Here is a 12,680-nt window from a genome sequence, read left to right as displayed (position 1 = left end):
AATTAAAAAAAAAGAAAAAAGCAACAGAAAAAAGTGTGCCTTCAAAGAAATAACAATTAGATTGACAGCCAATAAAAAGAGTCAAACCCAAAAAACACTGTGATATCTTAAGTGTGCAGAAAGAAAATAGCTGCCAACACAGAATCTTCTCTCAATCTTCTCTCAACACAGAAATCTGTGATTCAGCAAAAATTTCATTCAAGAATAAAGTTAAAGACATTTTCAGGAACAAAAGCAAGAAAAGTCATTGCAGACAGGACCTCAAAAAGAAAGCATTCAAGAGAATTCAGGCAGAAGGAAAATATTCCTACTTGAGGGTTGGAAATGTGAGAAGTCATAGACAAGAAAAAATGGTAGAAGAATAAAACTAGACAAATCCTGATTGTATAAAACAAATATATCTTCTAGGGTTTAAAAGTCTATGGTACAACAGAAGAAAGTGTTAAATGTTGGAAGAATAACAATGGGTTTCGACGTTTTCTGTGAGGATGTGAAATAACAAGTTCCTATCAGATAAGTTAAGAATGCATGCTGTAATCTCAGGGTAACCACTACAAAAGAAGCCAAAGAGTATATATTTGCCAAGTGAATTAGGGGAGAAGAGTGTTTGAAAATTAAACAATTCTAAAGAGAAACACTGAGCATGTTATGAAATAGCATTTAGTAAATTGTAACATTAAACCATAATATTAAATATATGTAGATCAAATACTTCATTTAAAAGACAATTGTGCGGGTTTCAAGATGGCGGCCTAGAGGGTGGCTGCATTTCATGTTGCTCCAGGACTCAGGACTCAAAAGAGGAGATATTGAGACGCTTGGGACCAACTCAAAGCAGCCGGGTGACTCTCACCCCCTGGGGAGGCATCCCGGATGGGACGGTGGTCCCGGAACGCAGGAAACTTTGTGAAGTAGAACTGCCGGCGAGACGCCCCTCGCCCCGCTGGAGCAGTGAACTCGGACAGCTGGGAGCGCCGTAAAGGAGGCCGCTCGGCACAGCGCTGGGACTCGGAGCAACGGGCTCCGGCGGCTGCCCAGGGGAAGAGTGGCGAGGAGAGCTGTGTGGACTCAAGACAACGGGGCCTGCCCTGAGGAGGAGGAGGAGGAACATGGCCACTTGGATTCGGAGTGACTGCACCAGAGCTACAGGCGGTTGCCAGAGGAGAAGCTGCGCGGCGAGCTGTTTGGACTCAGAACAACGCTTCTGAACACCGGGGCCTGCCCTGAGGATGAGGAGGAGGAAGAGGAGCGCGGCCACTTGGATTCGGGTGACTACACCAGAGCTACAGGCGGTTGCCAGAGAAGGGGCTGCGTGGCGAGCTGTTTGGACTCAGACCACTTCTGAACCCCGGGGCCTGCCCGGAGGAGTAGGAGGAGGAGGAGGAGCGCGGCAGGTCGTTTGGACTCGCAGTGACTGCATTCGTGCTCCAGGCGGCTGCTCAGAGGAGAAGGCGAGTGGTGAGTTGTTTGGTCTTAAAGTGACAGCTCCTGAACACAGGGGGGCTGCCTGGAGGAGAAGCATGGTGGGTCGCTTGGTCTTGAGTGGCCGCACCAGAGCTCCGGGCGGTTGCCCAGAGGACCCGTGCTGCGGGTCACGTGGACTCAGAGCCACTCAGAGCGACCGCTCCTGAACACCCCGGGGGTTATCTGGAGAAGGAGGAGGAACGGGGAGGGTCACTTCGACTCGGAGTCATTGATTGCCCAGGGCTACGGGTGGTTGGTGGAGGTGGAGGCACGCAGTGAGTTTCTTGGACTCCTCGTGACCCCACCAGAATACTGGGCGGCTGTCTGGAGGAAGAGGCATGTGGCGGGTCTCTGGGATTCAGAGCGATTGTACAGGGCCCCAGGTGGCTGCTCAGAGGAGGGGCCGCATAGCCAGGCAATTAGGTGCAGAGCAGGGTCCCAGGATCTAGGAGGCTTCTTGGTGGAAGAGCCGCACAGAGACAGGCTTAGGGCGGAGCGAAGGTTCCAGGCCTGCGGGCAGATTCTCTGAGGAAGGGCAGCCTAAGGAGAGTCATCTGCAAAGGGTGAGGCTCCCAGGCCCAGGAGGTAGGGCCGGGCCCCTGGGAACGCTGCAGAGGAAGGCAGCCCAGCCCAGGCAGTAGCTGTAAATTGAGGGGAGCCTCTAGGAGGGGAACTGACCAGCAAGACCTCCCCACCGGGTGAGTCTTCCCTGCTGGGTGAGGTTTCCCCACAAGGACAGTAAAACCAGAGACTCAGGCCCAAACAGGCCTTGCCTCAGCCCGCAGCCTAGGTCCCCTTTGGATGACCATTGGTCAACAAGTGGAGGCACCTCTGCCCACTAGCAGGGATTATACCCCACCTGAAGGCCACCACTCCTAGAGAGGCAGCTTCCTTGTGGAGCACCACATTATCAACTTCCTCCAAGACTTCAGCCTACTGAAGGCTAAGGGGGGATATATATAGAAATCTTCAGGGACATTGTAAGTCAATAGAGGAAATCAGTAAATTCTCAGCGGTCCTCTGATACCTGAACAAAATGAGAAAACAAGGAAAGAAAATGCTGCAAACAAATCTAGATGTTACATCAATAAAATCCAGTGACAGCATGGCAGAAGAAATGACAGAAAAGGAGTTCAGAATGTACATAATTAAAATGATCAGAGAAGCAAACGATGAGATGAAAGAGCAAATGCACGCACTGAATGATGAGATGAAAGAGCAAATGCAAGCATTGATTGATCGCACCAATCGACAGTTAAAAGAGCAAATACAGGAAGCAAAAGATCATTTCAATAGTTAGAGATATTGAAAAAAAAAACAAACAGAAATCCTTGACATGAAGGAAACAATAAACCAAATTAAGAACGCCATAGAAAGCATATCCAATAGGATAGAACACCTGGAAGACAGAACCTCAGACATTGAAGACAAAATATTTAACCTTGAAAACAAAGTTGAACAAACAGAGAAGATGGTAAGAAATCATGAACAGAATTTACAAGAACTATGGGATATCATGAAAAGGCCAAATTTAAGAATTATTGGGATTGAGGAAGGCCTAGAGAAACAAGCCAAAGGAATGAACAACCTATTCAATGAAATAATATCAGAAAATTTCCCAAATCTGAAGAATGAAATGGAAAATCAAGTTCAAGAGGCTTATAGGACTCCAAATACACCAAATTACAACAGACCCACACCAAGGCACATTATAATGAAAATACCGAACATACAAAATAAAGACAGAATTTTAAAAGCTGTGAGAGAAAAGAACCAAATTACATTCAGGGGGAAACCAATACGGATATCAGCAGATTTTTCAATCCAGACCCTAAAACCTAGAAGGGCCTGGAACAACATTTTTCAAGCCCTGAAAGAAAATGGATGCCAACCAAGAATCTTATACCCAGCAAAACTTACCTTCAAATTTGACGATGAAATAAAATCCTTCCATGATAAACAAAAGCTAAAAGAATTTACAAAAAGAAAGCCAGGATTACAGAACATTCTCAGCAAAAAATTCCATGAGGAAGAGATGAAAAACAAAGAAGCAAATCAGCAAAGGGAGGAATTATCCTAAAGGAATTGTCAAATAAAGGAGGAAACAAGTTGTGTCAAACAAATAAATAAATAAAATTTAAAAAATGAACCAAATGACCGGGAAACCAAATCATATCTCTATAATAACCCTGAATGTTAATGGCCTGAATTCATCAATCAAAAGACATAGACTGGCAGATTGGATTAAAAAGAATCATCCAACAATATGTTGCCTGCAAGAGACTCACCTCATAGAAAAAGATACCCATAGACTAAAGGTGAAAGGATGGGGAAAAACATACCATGCACATGGACTCAGCAAAAAAGCTGGAGTATCCATCCTCATTTCAGATAATGTGGACTTCAAGCCAAAGTTAGTCAGAAGGGATAAAGAAGGTCGTTTCATACTGCTTAAGGGAAGCATAAATCAGCAAGATATAACAATCATAAACATCTATGCCCCAAACAGTGGCTCATCCATGTATGTCAAACAAATCCTTCTCAATTTCAGAAACCAAATAGACCATAACACAATAATACTAGGTGATTTTAACATGCCTCTCTCACCACTGGACAGATCTTCCAGACAAAAATTGAACAAAGAAACCATAGGTCTCAATAACACAATCAATAATTTAGACTTAACGGACATTTATAGAATATACCATCCAACCAAGAGCGAATACACTTTCTTCTCAGCAGCACATGGATCCTTCTCTAAAATAGACCATATATTATGCCACAAAGCTAATGTTAGCAAATACAAGAAGATAGAGACACTAGCATGTATTCTATCAGATCATAATGGATTGAAGTTAGAAATAAATGAAAGAGTAAAACACAGAAACTATTCCAACATCTGGAGATTAAACAATATGCTATTATATGATGAATGGATAACAGAAGATATTAGGAAGGAAATTAAAAAATTCTTAGAGGTAAATGAGAACAAAGAAACATCATATCAAAATCTCTGGGACACTATGAAAGCAGTACTTAGAGGGAAATTTATTTCATGGAGCGCATTTAATAAAAGAAGTAAAACTCAACAAATAAACGACCTAACACTACAGCTCAAAGCCCTAGAAAAAGAAGAACTGAACAGCACCAAAAGTAGTAGAAGACAGGAAATAGTTAAACTCAGAGCTGAAATCAATGAAATTGAAACAAAAGAAACAATACAAAAAATTGACAAAATAAATAGTTGGTTCTTCGAAAAAATAAACAAAATTGATAAACCTTTAGCCACACTAACAAAGAGAAGACGAGAGAAAACCCAAATCACTAAAATTCGCAATGAACAAGGAAATATCACAACAGACAGGATTGAAATACAAAACATAATTACAAGCTATTTTGAAAATCTATACTCCAACAAAATAGAAAATTTTGAAGGCATCAACAGGTTTCTAGAGACATATGAATTGCCTAAACTGAACGAGGAGGACATAAACAATTTAAATAGACCAATTTCAAGTACTGAAATAGAAGAAGTCATCAAAAGCCTACCAACAAAGAAAAGTCCAGGACCAGATGGGTTCTCAGCCGAGTTCTACAAAACCTTTAAAGAAGACCTCATTCCAATACTCCTCAAAGTATTCCATGCAATGGAAGAGGAGGGAACCCCCCCAAACTCATTCTATGAAACCAATATCACCCTGATACCTAAACCAGACAGAGACTCATCAAGGAAAGAAAATTTCAGACCAATATCCTTAATGAACATCAATGCAAAAATTCTCAACAAAATTTTAGCAAATCGCATACAAAAACATATTAAAAAGATAGTGCACCATGATCAAGTTGGTTTCATCCCAGGGATGCAAGGTTGGTTCAACATCAGGAAATCAATAAACGTAATTCACCACATTAATAGACTTAAAGTCAAGAATCACATGATTATTTCAATAGATGCAGAAAAAGCATTTGATAAAATACAGCACCCCTTCATGCTCAAAACACTAGAAAAAATAGGGATAGTGGGAACATTCCTTAACATTGTAAAGGCCATTTATGCTAAGCCCATGGCTAATATCATTCTAAATGGTGAAAAACTGAAAGCATTCCCCCTAAAAACTGGAACAAGGCAGGGATGCCCTCTTTCACCACTTCTATTCAACATTGTTCTTGAGACTCTGGCCAGAGCAATTAGACAAACCAAAGAGATTAAAGGGATACGAATTGGGAAAGAAGAACTCAAACTATCCCTGTTCGCTGATGACATGATTATATATTTAGAGGAACCTGGAAATTCCACCAGAAAACTCTTAGAACTCATAAATGAATTCAGTAAAGTAGCAGGTTACAAGATCAATGCTCATAAATCCAACGCATTTTTATACATAAGTGATGAATCTTCAGAAAGAGAAATTAGGAAAACTACCCCATTCACAATAGCCTCGAAAAAAATAAAATACTTGGGAATCAATCTCACAAAAGTGGTGAAAGACCTCTACAATGAGAACTATACAACACTAAAGAAAGAAATTAAAGAACACCTTAGAAGATGGAAAGATCTTCCATGTTCTTGGATAGGCAGAATTAATATTGTCAAAATGACCATACTACCTAAAGTGCTATACAAATTCAATGCAATTCCAATTAAAATTCCAATGATGTACCTTACAGAAATAGAGCAAGCAATTATGAAATTCATCTGGAAGAATAAGAAACCCAGAATAGCTAAAGCAATCCTTAGCAGGAAGAGTGAAACAGGGGCTATTGCAATACCAGATCTTCAACTCTACTACAAAGCAATAGTAACAAAAACGGCATGGTATTGGTACCAAAATAGAAAGGTAGATCAATGGTATAGAATAGAGGACACGGACACAAACCCAAATAAATACAATTTTCTCATACTAGACAAAAGGGCCAAAAATATGCAATGGAGAAAAGATAGCCTCTTCAACAAATGGTGCTGGGAGAATTGGAAATCCATATGCAACAGAATGAAACTAAACCCATATCTCTCACCATGCACGAAACTAAACTCAGAATGGATTAAGGACCTCGGAATCAGACCAGAGACCCTGCAGATTATAGAAGAAAAAGTAGGTCCAAATCTTCACCTTGTTGGTCTAGGATCAGACTTCCTTAACAGGACTCCCATAGCACAAGAAATAAAAGCTAGAATCAACCACTGGGATAGATTCAAACTAAAAAGCTTTCTCTCAGCAAAGGAAACTATCAGCAATGTGAAGAAAGAGCCTACAGAATGGGAGAATATCTTTGCCAATCATACTTCAGATAGAGCACTAATCTCCAGAATCTATAAAGAACTCAAAAAACTTTACTCCAAGAATTCACATAATCCAGTGGACAAATGGGCTAAGGAAATGAATAGACACTTCACAGAAGAAGATCTACAAGCAATCAACAAACATTTGGAAAAATGTTCAACATCTCTAGTAATAAGAGAAATGCAAATCAAAACCACCCTAAGATTCCATCTCACCCCAATTAGAATGGCGATTATCAAGAATACGAGCAACAGCAGGTGTTGGCGAGGATGTGGGGAGAAAGGTACACTCATACATTGCTGGTGGGGCTGCAAATTAGTGCAGCCACTCTGGAAAGCAGTGTGGAGATTCCTTAGAAAACTTGGAATGGATCCGCCATTTGACCCAGCTATCGCACTCCTTGGCCTATACCCAAAGGACTTAAAATCAGCATACTACAGAGACACAGCCACATCAATGTTCATAGCTGCTCAATTCACAATAGCCAGACTGTAGAACCAACCTAGATGCCCTTCAATTGATGAGTGGATAAAGAAACTGTGGTATATATATACAATGGAATATTACTCAGCCATAAAGAATGATAAAATTATGGCATTTGCAGGCAAATGGATGAAATTGGAGAATATCATGCTAAGTGAGATAAGCCAATCTCAAAAAGCCAAAGGACGAATGATATCGCTAATAAGTGGAGGATGACACATAATGCAGGGGAGGGAAGGTTTAGTGTTAGGGTTAGAGTTAGGGTTAGGGAGGGGGGCAAGTATGGAGGAAGGAAGTACTGTATAGAGGGAAAAGAGGGGTGGGAGGGGTGGGGGGAAGGGAAAAAATAACAGAATGAATCAAACAACATTACTCTATGTAAATTTATGATTACACAAATGGTATGCCTTTACGCCATGTACAGAGAAACAACATGTGTCCCATTTGTTTACAATAAAAAAAATAAAAAAAATAAAAGACAATTGTGCAGTTGGCTTTTCTTAAAAAAAAAAAATCCCTGCTTATAAGTGGCACATTTTAATCATTACAATGTAGAAATGTTGAAAATAAAAATATGTATCATGCAAACACCAAAAGAGTCAATATAGCACTTTCAACTTTAGATAATGTAGGCTTTAATGGCCTAAATATATTTAAATACACAAATTGACAGAAGACTACAAAACAGAATAGAAAAATTGTTAATATAGGGGAAATGTCATATGCCTCTTTTGGTAACTAGCAGAATATATGAAATTTTACAAAACAGTAAGTATATTTAGAAGATTTGAGATATTGTTTTTAAATGGTGGACCAAAGGAACCCAGAGACTCAGAGAAGCTCCCCAAGAGTGAATTAAAGCAGCAGTTCTGTAGAAGTAAACTGAGGTAAGAAAATGGTAGGGGAACGCAGAAGGACAATTCAGAGAGCTAGCAACAGGAGAAATCCAAAAATACTGGTTTCTAGAATAGAAATAAAATTTTAAATATGCCCAATGTTGGGCATAGTGGGACTTAGTGGAGAAGAGGAAACACTTCTCCAACAAGTCCAAAAACATTCTTCCACCAGCTTTAAAAAAATTGATGTTGACCACCATATTCATAATCAAAGCAGATAATAGACTCATAAAAGTTGAGCTGACTGGAAAGAGTACCAGCACTCCTCAGCAAAGGTGACTGGAGCCTCCTGGATACAGGTGATTGGAGAGGGGAAGCACTAACAACTTTAAGAGACTTGTTTGGAATTGATTGCTGTGCATGTATGAGTTTGTCAGGATGAACCCAACTACTATGTATAACTATAAAGCTCTAATAGATAGACAGAGACTTGTATGGACTTCCTGAGCCAGCAGACTAGAAATTACTGTATTTACCATTGTTTTTCAGGAAGCACTATTTTTTTGCCCTGTATTTGATATGCTTACTTTTGAATATCCAAGAACAAATAACCACTTAAGACTCTACTTTTCACTGAATTGGTGGGTACATATATTGAGAGCTAACCTGAGCATTAAAAAAAAAAAAAAAACACTGGGACTCAGTCTGGGGAGAAATTTGAATGAAAGGTTGACCAATCTACAGAGTGAACAAAGGGCACTATCATTCTGGAAGTTCGATCTCTGGGACAAGGAGTGTGGATGATGGGATTGAGAACTGGTACACATCAAGGTCACATAGAAAGTCCCACCTCTCCCAAGCACAAAAATGACTGGAAGATAGAGTGATGCTCCCATATACCTCTCCCCAGTGCACAGACAGAGACTCTTGGAACTAGGGTTACAATTCAACCCTGATTAGACTACAGAGACAGTAGGTGAAGGAGCTGTCCAATACAACTAAATTTACTCCTTCCCACACACACAATAACACAACAAACCATTTTGAGAGTGAAAGATGCCCATCCTCATCCTCTTCTCCACCAGAGATTGCCAGGCAAGGAGACACAGCCTCACCTAGCAAGTTTGGCAATTGTGGTTGCAGTCGGAAACTGCAGTGTATAATTATGATTTGCATCATAGAAACTCCCTCCAAGTTGGAAGTTTCTAAAATTGAAAAACAAGGTACAAGATTTTGCTGGACAGGGTGGTACATCCCTATAATCCCAGCAGCGTAGGAGGCTGAGACATGAGGATTGCAAGTTCAAAGCCAGCCTCAGCAACTTAACAAGGCCCTAAGTGACTTGGCGAGACCCTGTCTTAAAGCTAAAAAATTAAGTGTTGGGGATGTGGGTCAGTGGTTAAGCACCCCTGGATTCACTATTTCAAAAAATTCAGGAAGAAGTAATCTGAACTTTTGTATGATAATTTTTGTATTACCTGATTGACATTCACTAATACTTAGTGTTTGCTATTCACAATCTTTTTCTTCTCTGTCATTTCCACTACATCCTCCTCTCCTACATCCATTTTCCTCTCCCCATTTTAACCTCTATCTCCCCTCCCTTGGCCCTTTTCTTCTTTTTTTCTGTTTATTTTTACACCATCTTCAAATTATACTTAATATGCAATTATTAATGTGTAATCTTTTCAGCCTGTTCTATAGAACTCCTTACCCTATTTCTTTCTTGATTATTAGAGTTATAGAGATCACTAGCAATTGCATTTATAGTATCTGTTAATATACGGTTTGCTCATAAACTACCTCTGTGATTTGCAGCACTCTCTTTTCAAAGAGGTATTGGAGGTTGAAATTAATGCCTTGATTTTGCTGATCAGAAAAAGTTCAGATACACCTACAGCACAAGATTTATAAAGAGATAATTACTCATCAACAGACCCCCAACATAAAGGAGGAACAGGAATCCATCTAAACAGATGTGCAAACCTAGGACCTCTGAAAACATGAGAAAACAGACCAACAGGACACCTCCCAAAATTTGCAAGATATTGAAGGAGATAAAATTCCAGAGAAAGACTACAAGATATTATTTAAATGATTAATTATGGAATGAAGTAATAAAAAAGTACAGGATGTAAAAAAAAGTATTTTAATAAAGAGATTCTGAAAAGGAACCAAACATAAATCCTAGAAATAAAAGACACAATGAATTTAAAAATTCCATTGAAAATCTCACAAATAGATTAGACTCTGTAGAAAATAGAAAATCAGGCCTTGAATACAAGGTTACAACTTGAATACAAGTTATATGAACTTGAACACTTACCAGTTATAGAGAAAAAAATTAAAAATTATGATCAGAATATATGAGAATTCTGGGACAACATTACCTTACCAAACATAAGACTTATTGGAATCAAGGAGGGAACTGAGACACAAGCTAATGGAATTAATAACTTTTTCAGTGAAATAATAGAATTTTTCAAATCTTAAGAATGAGGTGGACACATCCATGGACAGGATGCATACAATCCAAATAGACAACATAAAAAAGAAAACTTCTCCATGACACATTATAATTAAAATACCTAACATAAGGAACAGAATAGAATCCTAAAAACCTCAGGAGAAAAATGTCGGGTCATGTTTAGAGGTAAACCAATAGGGATAACTTCTGATTTCTAAGCAAATACTCTAAAATCCAGAAGGACTGGGAAGAAGATATTCAAAGCCCTGAGGGAAGGGGGGGGGGGGGGAGTGTTAACCAAGATTTCTATATCCAGCAAAGCTATCCTTCAGAATCGGAAGAGGAAATAAAATCTTTTCACGATAAATTTTTAAAGAAAGTCTGACGAGGAAGCCAGTACTACAGAAAATACTTAAAGAAATATTCAAAAAGAACTTAAACCTCAGAGCTCCTGAATCTCATTTGAAGAGTAGTTAAGCAAATGAGAATTAAGACCAAATTAAATATATGGAATAAATCAAAATGGCAGGAAATAATAAATGTCTCCCCATGATAACTCTGAATAAATGATCTCAATACTCCAAATAAAAAATACACAGACTGACAGAGTGGATTAAAAATAACACCCAACTGTGTCCTGTTTGAAAGAGACTTATATGCAATGACATCCACAGGTTAAAAGTGAAAGGATGGGAAAAAAATATTCCATGTAAATGAAGTCAGCAAACAACCAGGAGTATCTATTCTCATATCTGAAAAAGCAGATTTCAGCATAAATTAATCAGAAGACACAAGGTCACTTCATACTAATAAAGGGAACAATCCAAAAAGAAGATATGATGAAAGTAAATATTTATATCTCAATCATTCATGCATGGGATTATGTAAAACAAACATTTCTTGACATAAAGAATCAAATAGACCCCAATACAATAATACTGGGTGATTTCAACACACTTAATTCACCAATAGATAGATCACACAACATAAAATCAATAAAGATCCATCAGAATTAAAAAAACACTATATATCAAAAGACTAAATATTTCATTTAACAACAACTGGCTTCACTTTCTTCTTTGTTGATCATAGAATCTTATCCAAAATAGACAATATTTTAGGTCACAAAGCAAAGAAAATCTTAGCAAATAAAAAAAATTAGTAGAATTCATTGCACCTTTTCAGGTCATAATGGAATGAGATTCTAATAAACAGCTAGAAAAATTAGAGAAACCACACAAATACACGAAAATCGAATGATACAATTTAGAAGAATGAATGGATCAAAGAAGAAATGAGGGGAGAAATTTTAAAATTCCTAAATCAAATATGAATAATGATACAACATACTAAAGTGTATGGGACAATATGAAGGCAGTTCTAAAAGGAGAGTTTATAGAATTTATACCTACATATGAAGAAAAACCAGAAAGATTCAAAATAAAGAATCTAATGTTACATTTCAAGGCCCTAGAAAAACAGGAACAAACTGATTACAAAACCAATAGAAGGCAGGAAATAATTAAATCACAGCCAAAGTCAACAAAATAGAGAATAAAAACAAAACAAAGGATAAATGTAACAAAGAGTTGGTTCCTTGAAAAGATAAGCAAGATTGATAAACCCTTAGTCAAACTAACCAAAAGAAAGAAGACCAAAATCAACAAAATTAGAGGTGAAAAAGGAAATATCTCCAATGACATTTCTGAAATTCAGAGGATTTCAGGTACTATGTTGTAAACTTACATTAAAATAAATTTAAAAATCTAAAAATCATTGACAAATTTCTAGACACATACGACCACCAAAAATGAACCAAAAGGATATAGTAAACTTAAACATAACAACAAGCAATGAGATGGAAGCAGTAATAAAAAGTTGTCCAACAAAGAAAAGCCCAGGTCCACATGGATTCTCAGCTGAGTTCTACCAGATTATTAAATAAGTACTAATGTCAGTCATCCTCAGATGTTTCCATGAACTACGAAGGGGAAACACTCCCAAATTCATCCTATAACACCAATATGACCCTAATACAAAAACCATGCAAGGACAGACACATCAAGGAAAGAAAACTACAGATCAATATCTCTAATGAACATAGATGTAAAACTCCTTTACAAATATTAGCAATGGAGCTGGGATTGT

The sequence above is a fragment of the Sciurus vulgaris genome, assembly GCF_902686455.1.
Source record: "Sciurus vulgaris genome assembly, chromosome: 7".
NCBI classification, from domain to species: Eukaryota; Metazoa; Chordata; class Mammalia; order Rodentia; family Sciuridae; genus Sciurus; species Sciurus vulgaris.
This window is presented reverse-complemented; position numbering follows the sequence as displayed.